The 12,583-nt window shown below is 64.8% G+C and overlaps 1 protein-coding gene across 1 annotated transcript in view; it reads right to left on the bottom strand.

Annotated features, from left to right (window-relative positions):
- Window positions 1-12,583, bottom strand: part of agxt2 (alanine--glyoxylate aminotransferase 2) — a 96,465-nt gene that overhangs the window by 25,870 nt on the left and 58,012 nt on the right. The gene's annotated exons all lie outside the window — the stretch shown is intronic.

The raw sequence follows: 12,583 nt of genomic DNA, 5'->3' as shown, positions 1-12,583 counted from the left end.
GCACCAGGGAACACACTGGGTCAGCACCAGGGAACACACTGGGTCAGCCCCGGGGAACACACTGGGTCAGCCCCGGGGAACACACTGCTCAGCCCTGGGGAACACACTGGGTCAGCGCCGGGGAACACACTGGGTCAGCGCCGGGGAACACACTTGGTCAGCACCGGGGAACACACTGGGTCAGCCCCGGGGAACACACTGGGTCAGCGCCAGGGAACACACTGGGTCAGCCCCGGGGAACACACTGGGTCAGCCCCGGGGAACACACTGGGTCAGCACCGGGGAACACACTGGGTCAGCACCGGGGAACACACTGCTCAGCACCGGGGAACACACTGCGTCAGCACCGGGGAACACACTGCTCAGCACTGGGGAACACACTGGGTCAGCCCCGGGGAACACACTGGGTCAGCACCGGGGAACACACTAGGTCAGCCCCGGGGAACACACTGGGTCAGCACCGGGGAACACACTGGGTCAGCACCGGGGAACACACTGCTCAGCACCGGGGAACACGCTGGGTCAGCCCCGGGGAACACACTGGGTCAGCACCGGGGAACACCCTGGGTCAGCCCCGGGGAGCACACTGGGTCAGCCCCGGGGAACACACTAGGTCAGCACCAGGGAACACCCTGGGTCAGCCCCGGGGAACACATTGGGTCAGCATCAAGGAACACACTGGTCAGCACCGGGGAACACACTGCTTAGCACCGGGGAACAGACTGGGTCAGCCCCGGGGAACACACTGGGTCAGCCCCGGGGAACACACTGGGTCAGCCCCGGGGAACACACTGGGTCAGCCCCGGGGAGCACACTGGGTCAGCGCCGGGGAACACACTGGGTCAGCCCCGGGGAACACACTGGTCAGCACCGGAGAACACACTGAGTCAGCCCCGGGGAACACACTGGGTCTGCCCCGGGGAACACACTGGGTCAACCCCGGGGAACACACTGGGTCAGCCCCGGGGAACACACTGGGTCTGCCCCGGGGAACACACTGGGTCAGCCCCGGGGAACACACTGGGTCAGCTCCAGGGAACACAGTGGGTCAGCGCCAGGGAACACACTGGGTCAGCACTGGGGAACACACTGGGTCAGCACCGGGTAACACACTGGGTCAGCACCAGGGAACACACTGGGTCAGCACCAGGGAACACACTGGGTCAGCCCCGGGGAACACACTGGGTCAGCCCCGGGGAACACACTGGGTCAGCCCCGGGGAACACACTGCTCAGCAGCGGGGAACACACTGGGTCAGACCCGGGGAACACACTGGGTCAGCACCGGGGAACACACTAGATCAGCACCGGGGAACACATTGGGTCAGCACCGGGGAACACACTTGGTCAGCACCGGGGAACACACTGGTCAGCAACGGGGAACACACTGGTCAGCACCGGGGAACACACTGGGTCAGCACCGGGGAACACCCTGGTCAGCCCCGGGGAACACACTGGGTCAGCACCGGGGAACACACTGGGTCAGCCCCGGGGAACACACTGGGTCAGCACCGTGGAACACACTGGGTCCGCCCCGGGGAACACACTGGGTCAGCCTTGGGGAACACACTGGGTCAGCCCCGGGGAACACACTGGGTCAGCCCCGGGGAACACACTGGGTCAGCCCCGGGGAACATACTGGGGAACATACTGGGTCAGTACAGGGGAACACACTGGGTCAGCCCCAGGGAACACACTGGGTCAGCCCCGGGGAACACACTGGGTCAGACCCGGGGAACACACTGGGTCAGCCCCGGGAACACACTGTGTCAGCACTGGGGAACATCCTGGTCAGCCCCGGGGAACACAGTGGGTCAGCACCGGGGAACACACTGGGTCAGACCCGGGGAACACACTGGGTCAGCCCCGGGGAACACACTGGTCAGCACCGGGGAACACACTGGGTCAGCCCCAGGGAACACACTGGGTCAGCCCCGGGAACACACTGTGTCAGCACTGGGGAACATCCTGGTCAGCCCCGGGGAACACAGTGGGTCAGCACCGGGGAACACACTGGGTCAGCCCCGGGGAACACACTGGGTCAGCCCCGGGGAACACACTGGTCAGCACCGGGGAACACACTGGGTCAGCACCGGGGAAAACACTGGGTCAGCATCAGGGAACACACTGGTCAGCACCGGGGAACACACTGCTCAGCACCGGGGAACAGACTGGGTTAGCCCCGGGGAACACACTGGGTCAGCCCCAGGGAACACACTGGGTCAGCACCGGGGAACACACTGGGTCAGCCCCGGGGAACGCACTGGGTCAGCCCCGGGGAACACACTGGGTCAGCATCAGGGAACACACTGGTCAGCACTGGGGAACACACTGCTCAGCACCGGGGAACAGACTGGGTCAGCCCCGGGGAACACACTGGGTCAGCCCCGGGGAACACACTGGGTCAGCACCGGGGAACACACTGGGTCAGCCCCGGGGAACACACTGGGTCAGCCCCGGGGAACACACTGGGTCAGCACCGGGGAACACACTGGGTCAGCACCGGGGAACACACTGCTCAGCACCGGGGAACACACTGCTCAGCACCAGGGAACACACTGGGTCAGCACCGGGGAACACACTGCTCAGCACTGGGGAACACACTGGGTCAGCATCGGGGAACACCCTGGGTCAGCCCCGGGGAACACACTGGGTCAGCCCCGGGGGAACACACTTCATCAGCCCCGGGGAACACCCTGGGTCAGCCCCGGGGAACACACTGGGTCAGCCCCGGGGAACACACTGGGTCAGCACCGGGAACACCCTGGGTCAGCCCCGGGGAACACTCTGGGTCAGCCCCGGGGAACACACTGGGTCAGCACCGGGGAACACACTGGGTCAGCCCCGGGGAACACCCTGGGTCAGCCCCGGGGAACACCCTGGGTCAGCCCCGGGGAACACACTGGGTCAGCCCCGGGGAACACACTGGGTCAGCCCCGGGGAACACACTGGGTCAGCACCGGGAACACACTGGGTCAGCACCGGGGAACACACTGGGTCAGCCCCGGGGAACACACTGTGTCAGCCCCGGGGAACACACTGGGCCAGCCCCGGGGAACACAATGGGTCAGCCCCGGGGAACACACTGGGTCAGCCCCGGGGAACACACTGGGTCAGCCCCGGGGAACAAACTGGGTCAGCCCCGGGGAACATGCTGGGTCAGTACTGGGGAACACACTGGGTCAGCCCCAGGGAGCACACTGGGTCAGCCCCGGGGAACACACTGGGTCAGCACCGGGGAACACACTGGGTCAGCACCGGGGAACACACTGGGTCAGCACTGGGGAACACCCTGGTCAGCCCCGGGGAACACACTGGGTCAGCTCCAGGGAACACACTGGGTCAGCACCAGGGAACACACTGGGTCAGCCCCAGGGAACACACTGGGTCAGCCCTGGGGAACACACTGGGTCAGCCCCGGGGAACACACTGCTCAGCACCGGGGAACACACTGAGTCAGCACCAGGGAACACCCCGGGTCAGCCCCGGGGAACACACTGCTCAGCACCGGGGAACACACTAGGTCAGCACCGGGGAACACATTGGGTCAGCAGCGGGGAACACACTGGGTCAGCACCGGAGAACACCATGGTCAGCCCCGGGGTACACACTGGGTCAGCACCGGGGAACACACTGGGTCAGCCCCGGGGAACACACTGGGTCAGCACCGGGGAACACACTGGGTCAGACCCGGGGAACACACTGGTCAGCATCGGGGAACACACTGGGTCAGCACTGGGGAACATCCTGGTCAGCCCCGGGGAACACAGTGGGTCAGCACCGGGGAACACACTGGGTCAGCCCCAGGGAACACACTGGGTCAGCCCCGGGGAACACACTGGTCAGCACCGGGGAACACACTGGGTCAGCACCGGGGAACACCCTGGGTCAGCACCAGGGAATACCCTGCGTCAGTCCCGGGGAAAACACTGGGTCAGCATCAGGGAACACACTGGTCAGCACCGGGGAACACACTGCTCAGCACCGGGGAACAGACTGGGTTAGCCCCGGGGAACACACTGGGTCAGCCCCGGGGAACACACTGGGTCAGCACCGGGGAACACACTGGGTCAGCCCCGGGGAACACACTGGGTCAGCCCCGGGGAACACACTGGGTCAGCATCAGGGAACACACTGGTCAGCACCGGGGAACACACTGCTCAGCACCGGGGAACACACTGGGTCAGCCCCGGGGAACACACTGGGTCAGCATCAGGGAACACTCTGGTCAGCACCGGGGAACACACTGCTCAGCCCCAGGGAACACACTGGGTCAGCCCCGGGGAACGCACTGGGTCAGCCCCGGGGAACACACTGGGTCAGCACCGGGGAACACACTGGGTCAGCCCCGGGGAACACACTGGGTCAGCCCCGGGGAACACACTGGGTCAGCACCGGGGAACACACTGGGTCAGCCCTGGGGAACACACTGGGTCAGCACCGGGGAACACACTGGGTCAGCACCGGGGAACACACTGGGTCAGCCCCGGGGAACACACTGGGTCAGCACCGGGGAACACACTGGGTCAGCACCAGGGAACACCCTGGGTCAGCCCCGGGGAACACACTGGGTCAGCCCCGGGGAACACACTGGGTCAGCACCGGGGAACACACTGGGTCAGCCCCGGGGAACGCACTGGGTCAGCCCCGGGGAACACACTGGGTCAGCATCAGGGAACACACTGGTCAGCACTGGGGAACACACTGCTCAGCACCGGGGAACAGACTGGGTCAGCCCCGGGGAACACACTGGGTCAGCCCCGGGGAACACACTGGGTCAGCACCGGGGAACACACTGGGTCAGCCCCGGGGAACACACTGGGTCAGCCCCGGGGAACACACTGGGTCAGCACCGGGGAACACACTGGGTCAGCACCGGGGAACACACTGCTCAGCACCGGGGAACACACTGCTCAGCACCGGGGAACACACTGGGTCAGCACCGGGGAACACACTGCTCAGCACTGGGGAACACACTGGGTCAGCATCGGGGAACACCCTGGGTCAGCCCCGGGGAACACACTGGGTCAGCCCCGGGGGAACACACTTCGTCAGCCCCGGGGAACACCCTGGGTCAGCCCCGGGGAACACACTGGGTCAGCCCCGGGGAACACATTGGATCAGCACCAGGGAACACCCTGGGTCAGCCCCGGGGAACACACTGGGTCAGCATCAGGGAACACACTGGTCAACACCGGGGAACACACTGCTCAGCACTGGGGAACAGACTGGGTCAGCCCCGGGGAACACACTGGGTCAGCCCCGGGGAACACACTGGGTCAGCCCCGGGGAACACACTGGGTCAGCACCGGGAACACACTGGGTCAGCACCGGGGAACACACTGGGTCAGCCCCGGGAACACACTGTGTCAGCCCCGGGGAACACACTGGGTGAGCCCCGGGGAACACAATGGGTCAGCCCCGGGGAACACACTGGGTCAGCCCCGGGGAACACACTGGGTCAGCCCCGGGGAACAAACTGGGTCAGCCCCGGGGAACATGCTGGGTCAGTACTGGGGAACACACTGGGTCAGCCCCAGGGAGCACACTGGGTCAGCCCCGGGGAACACACTGGGTCAGCACCGGGGAACACACTGGGTCAGCACCGGGGAACACACTGGGTCAGCACTGGGGAACACCCTGGTCAGCCCCGGGGAACACACTGGGTCAGCACCGGGGAACACACTGGGTCAGCACTGGGTAACACACTGGGTCAGCACCAGGGAACACACTGGGTCAGCACCAGGGAACACACTGGGTCAGCCCCAGGGAACACACTGGGTCAGCCCTGGGGAACACACTGGGTCAGCCCCGGGGAACACACTGCTCAGCACCGGGGAACACACTGAGTCAGCACCAGGGAACACCCCGGGTCAGCCCCGGGGAACACACTGCTCAGCACCGGGGAACACACTAGGTCAGCACCGGGGAACACATTGGGTCAGCAGCGGGGAACACACTGGGTCAGCACCGGAGAACACCGTGGTCAGCCCCGGGGAACACACTGGGTCAGCACCGGGGAACACACTGGGTCAGCACCGGGGAACACACTGGGTCAGCCCCGGGGAACACACTGGGTCAGCACCGGGGAACACACTGGGTCAGACCCGGGGAACACATTGGTCAGCATCGGGGAACACACTTGGTCAGCACTGGGGAACATCCTGGTCAGCCCCGGGGAACACACTGGATCAGCACCGGGGAACACACTGGGTCAGCCCCAGGGAACACACTGGGTCAGCCCCGGGGAACACACTGGTCAGCACCGGGGAACACACTGGGTCAGCACCGGGGAACACCCTGGGTCAGCACCAGGGAATACCCTGGGTCAGACCCGGGGAAAACACTGGGTCAGCCCCAGGGAACACACTGGTCAGCACCGGGGAACACACTGCTCAGCACCGGGGAACAGACTGGGTTAGCCCCGGGGAACACACTGGGTCAGCCCCGGGGAACACACTGGGTCAGCACCGGGGAACACACTGGGTCAGCCCCGGGGAACACACTGGGTCAGCCCCGGGGAACACACTGGGTCAGCATCAGGGAACACACTGGTCAGCACCGGGGAACACACTGCTCAGCACCGGGGAACACACTGGGTCAGCCCCGGGGAACACACTGGGTCAGCCCCAGGGAACACACTGGGTCAGCCCCGGGGAACGCACTGGGTCAGCCCCGGGGAACGCACTGGGTCAGCACCGGGGAACACACTGGGTCAGCCCCGGGGAACACACTGGGTCAGCCCCGGGGAACACACTGGGTCAGCCCCGGGGAACACACTGGGTCAGCACCGGGGAACACACTGGGTCAGCCCCGGGGAACACACTGGGTCAGCACCGGGGAACACACTGGGTCAGCACCGGGGAACACAATGCGTCAGCCCCGGGGAACACACTGGGTCAGCACCGGGGAACACACTGGGTCAGCACCAGGGAACACCCTAGGTCAGCCCCGGGGAACACACTGGGTCAGCACCGGGGAACACACTGGGTCAGCACCGGGGAACACACTGGGTCAGCACCGGGGAACACACTGCTCAGCACCAGGGAACACACTGGGTCAGCACCGGGGAACACACTGGGTCAGCATCGGGGAACACCCTGGGTCAGCCCCGGGGAACACACTGGGTCAGCCACGGAGGAACACACTTCGTCAGCCCCGGGGAACACCCTGGGTCAGCCCCGGGGAACACACTGGGTCAGCCCCGGGGAACACATTGGGTCAGCACCAGGGAACACCCTGGGTCAGCCCCGGGGAACACACTGGGTCAGCATCAGGGAACACACTGGTCAACACCGGGGAACACACTGCTCAGCACTGGGGAACAGACTGGGTCAGCCCCGGGGAACACAGTGGGTCAGCCCCGGGGAACACACTGGGTCAGCACCGGGAACACACTGGGTCAGCACCGGGGAACACACTGGGTCAGCCCCGGGGAACACACTGTGTCAGCCCCGGGGAACACACTGGGTCAGCCCCGGGGAACACAATGGGTCAGCCCTGGGGAACACACTGGGTCAGCCCCGGGGAACACACTGGGTCAGCCCCGGGGAACACACTGGGTCAGCCCCGGGGAACACACTGGGTCAGCCCCGGGGAACACACTGGGTCAGCCCCGGGGAACACACTGGGTCAGCCCCGGGGAACAAACTGGGTCAGCCCCGGGGAACATACTGGGTCAGTACTGGGGAACACACTGGGTCAGCCCCAGGGAGCACACTGGGTCAGCCCCGGGGAACACACTGGGTCAGCACCGGGGAACACACTGGGTCAGCACCGGGGAACACACTGGGTCAGCACTGGGGAACACCCTGGTCAGCCTCGGGGAACACACTGGGTCAGCACCGGGGAACACACTGGGTCAGCACCAGGGAACACACTGGGTCAGCCCCAGGGAACACACTGGGTCAGCCCTGGGGAACACACTGGGTCAGCCCTGGGGAACACACTGCTCAGCACCGGGGAACACACTAGGTCAGCACCGGGGAACACCCTGGGTCAGCCCCGGGGAACACACTGGGTCAGCCCCGGGGAACACACTGGGTCAGTACAGGGGAACACACTGGGTCAGCCCCAGGGAACACACTGGGTCAGACCCGGGGAACACACTGGTCAGCATCGGGGAACACACTGGGTCAGCACTGGGGAACACCCTGGTCAGCCCCGGGGAACACACTGGATCAGCACCGGGGAACACACTGCTCAGCACCGGGGAACACACTGGGTCAGCACTGGGGAACACACTGGGTCAGCATCGGGGAACACCCTGGGTCAGCCGCGGGGAACACACTGGGTCAGCCCCAGGGAACACACTGCGTCAGCCCCGGGGAACACCCTGGGTCAGCCCCGGGGAACACACTGGGTCAGACCCGGGGAACACACTGGGTCAGCATCAGGGAACACACTGGTCAGCACCGGGGAACACACTGCTCAGCACTGGGGAACACAGTGGGTCAGCCCCGGGGAACACACTGGGTCAGCCCCGGGGAACACACTGGGACAGCCCCGGGGAACACACTGGGTCAGCCCCGGGGAACACACTGGGTCAGCCCCGGGGAACACACTGGGTCAGCCCCGGGGAACACAATGGGTCAGCCTCGGGGAACACACTGGGTCAGCCCCGGGGAACACACTGGGTCAGCCCCGGGGAACACACTGGGTCAGCCCCGGGGAACACACTGGGTCAGCCCCGGGGAACATACTGGGTCAGTACCGGGGAACACACTGGGTCAGCCCCAGGGAACACACTGGGTCAGCCCCGGGGAACACACTGGGTCAGCACCGGGGAACACACTGGGTCAGCACCGGGGAACACACTGGGTCAGCCCCGGGGAATACACTGGGTCAGCACTGGGAACACACTGGGTCGGCACCGGGGAACACACTGGGTCAGCCCCGGGGAACACACTGGGTCAGCCCCGGGGAACACACTGGGTCAGCCCCGGGGAACACACTGCTCAGCACCGGGGAACACACTGGGTCAGACGCGGGGAACACACTGGGGCAGCACCGGGGAACACACTGGGTCAGCACCGGGGAACACACTGGGTCAGCACCGGGGAACACACTAGGTCAGCACCGGGGAACACATTGGGTCAGCACCGGGGAACACACTGGGTCAGCACCGGGGAACACACTGGTCAGCAACGGGGAACACACTGGTCAGCACCGGGGAACACACTGGGTCAGCACCGGGGAACACCCTGGTCAGCCCCGGGGAACACACTGGGTCAGCACCGGGGAACACACTGGGTCACCCCCGGGGAACACACTGGGTCACCCCCGGGGAACACACTGCGTCAGCACCGGGGAACACACTGGGTCAGCCCCGGGGAACACACTGGGTCAGCCCCGGGGAACACACTGGGGAACATACTGGATCAGTACAGGGGAACACAGTGGGTCAGCCCCAGGGAACACACTGGGTCAGCCCCGGGGAACACACTGGGTCAGACCCGGGGAACACACTGGCCAGCATCGGGGAACACACTGGGTCAGCACTGGGGAACACACTGGGTCAGCACCGGGGAACACACTGGGTCAGCCCCGGGGAACACACTGGGTCAGCACCGGGGAACACACTGGGTCAGCATCGGGGAACACACTGGGTCAGCCCCGGGGAACACACTGGGTCAGCACCAGGGAACACCCTGGGTCAGCCCCGGGGAACATACTGGGTCAGCGTCAGGGAACACACTGGTCAGCACTGGGGAACACACTGCTCAGCACTGGGGAACAGACTGGGTCAGCCCTGGGGAACACACTGGGTCAGCCCCGGGGAACACACTGGGTCAGCCCCGGGGAACATACTGGGTCAGTACTGGGGAACACACTGGGTCAGCCCCACGGAACACACTGGGCCAGCCCTGGGGAACACACTGGGTCAGCACCGGGGAACACACTGGGTCAGCACCGGGGAACACACTGGGTCAGCACCGGGGAACACACTGGGTCAGCACCGGGGAACACACTGGGTCAGCCCCGGGGAACACACTGGGTCAGCACCGGGGAACACAATGGGTCAGCCCCGGGGAACACACTGGGTCAGCCCCGGGGAACACACTGGGTCAGCCCCGGGGAACACACTGGGTCAGCCCCGGGGAACACACTGGGTCAGCCCCGGGGAACATACTGGGTCAGTACTGGGGAACACACTGGGTCAGCCCCACGGAACACACTGGGTCAGCCCTGGGGAACACACTGGGTCAGCACCGGGGAACACACTGGGTCAGCACCGGGGAACACACTGGGTCAGCCCCGGGGAACACAATGGGTCAGCACCGGGGAACACACTGGGTCAGCACCGGGGAGCACACTGGGTCAGCCCCGGGGAACACACTGGGTCAGCACCGGGGAACACACTGGGTCAGCACTGGGGAACACCCTGGTCAGCCCCGGGGAACACACTGGGTCAGCATCGGGGAACACCCTGGGTCAGCCCCGGGGAACACACTGCTCAGCACTGGGGAACAGACTGGGTCAGCCCCGGGGAACACACTGGGTCAGCACCGGGGAACACACTGGGTCAGCACCGGGGAACACCCTGGGTCAGCCCCGGGGAACACACTGGGTCAGCATCGTGGAACACACTGGTCAGCACCGGGGAACACACTGCTCAGCACTGGGGAACACACTGGGTCAGCCCCGGGGAACACACTGGGTCAGCACCGGGGAACACACTGGGTCAGCCCCAGGGAACACACTGTGTCAGCCGCAGGGAACACACTGGGTCAGCCCCGGGGAACACACTGGGTCTGCGCCGGGGAACACACTGGGTCAGCACCGGGGAACACACTGGGTCAGCACCGGGGAACACACTGGGTCAGCCCCGGGGAACACACTGGGTCAGCCCCGGGGACCACACTGGGTCAGCAGTGGGAACGCACTGCTCAGCACCAAGGAACACACTGGGTCAGCCCCGGGGAACACACTGGTTCAGCACCGGGGAACACACTGGGTCAGCACTGGGGAACACACTGGGTCAGCCCCGGGGAACACACTGGGTCAGCCCCAGGGAACACACTGCACATCCAGGGAACACACTGGGTCAGCACCGGGGAACACACTGGGTCAGCCCCGGGGAACACACTGGGTCAGCCCCGGGGACCACACTGGGTCAGCAGTGGGAACGCACTGCTCAGCACCAAGGAACACACTGGGTCAGCCCCGGGGAACACACTGGTTCAGCACCGGGGAACACACTGGGTCAGCACTGGGGAACACACTGGGTCAGCCCCGGGGAACACACTGGGTCAGCCCCAGGGAACACACTGCACATCCAGGGAACACACTGGGTCAGCGCCGGGGAACACACTGGTTCAGCACCGGGGAACACACTGGGTCAGCACCGGGTAACACACTGGGTCAGCCCCGGGGAACACACTGGGTCAGCACCAGGGAACAGACTGCTCAGCACCGGGGAACACACTGCTCAGCCCCGGGGAACACACTGGTCAGCACCGGGTAACACACTGGGCAGCACCGGGGAACACGCTGGGTCAGCCCCGGGGAACACACTGGCTCAGCACCGGGGAACACACTGGTCAGCCCCGGGGAACACACTGGTCAGCCCCGGGGAACACACTGGGTCAGCCCCGGGGAACACACTGGCTCAGCACCGGGGAACACACTGGTCAGCCCCGGGGAACACACTGGTCAGCCCCGGGGAACACACTGGGTCAGCACCGGGGAACACACTGGCTCAGCACCGGGGAACACACTGGTCAGCCCCGGGGAACACACTGGTCAGCCCCGGGGAACACACTGGTCACCCCGGGGAACGCACTGGTCAGTCCCGGGGATCACACTGGGTCAGCACCGGGGAACACACTGGGTCAGCCCCGGGGAACACACTGGGTCAGCCCCGGGGAACACACTGGGTCAGCCCCGGGGAAGTCACTGGTCAGCCCCAGGGAATGCACTGGTCAGCGCCAGCAGTAAATTCATCGCAGCAAATCACAGCCTCCGGGACAGGCCGTCACATTGAGTGGTCACAGAGTACGCAGTCTGTGCTCACGGTCTACAGTCCCTTGGAGTATGAGAGTAAGGAAGTCTTGCTACAATTGTACAGGGCCTTGGTGAGACCACACCTGGAGTACTGGGCACAGTTCTGGTCTCCTTATCTAAGGAAGGATATACTTGCCTTGGAGGTGGTGCAACGAAGGTTCACTAGATTGATTCCTGGGATGAGAGGGCTGTCCTGTGAGGAGAGATTGTGTAGAATGGGCCGATACTCTCTGGAGTTTAGAAGAATGAGAGGTGATCTCATTGAAACATACACGATTCTGAGGGGGATTGACAGGGTAGAGGCTGAGAGGTTGTTTCCCCCTGGCTGGAGTGTCTAGAACTAGGGGGCATAGTCTCAGGATAAGGGGTCGGCCATTTAAGACCGAGATGAGGAGGAATTTCTTCACTCAGAGGGTGGTGAATCTTTGGGATTCTCTGCCCCAGAGGGCTGTGGATGGTGAGTCTTTGAGTATATTCAACGCTGAGATCGATAGATTTTTGGACTCTAGGGGAATCAGGGGATATGGGGATTGGGCGGGAAAGTGGAGTTGAGGTCGATGATCAGCCGTGATCTTATT

Source organism: Somniosus microcephalus, chromosome 1 (genome assembly GCF_052327205.1).
Source record: "Somniosus microcephalus isolate GS21.2 chromosome 1, FLI_Smic_1.0, whole genome shotgun sequence".
NCBI classification, from domain to species: domain Eukaryota; kingdom Metazoa; phylum Chordata; class Chondrichthyes; order Squaliformes; family Somniosidae; genus Somniosus; species Somniosus microcephalus.
This window is presented reverse-complemented; position numbering and strand designations above follow the sequence as displayed.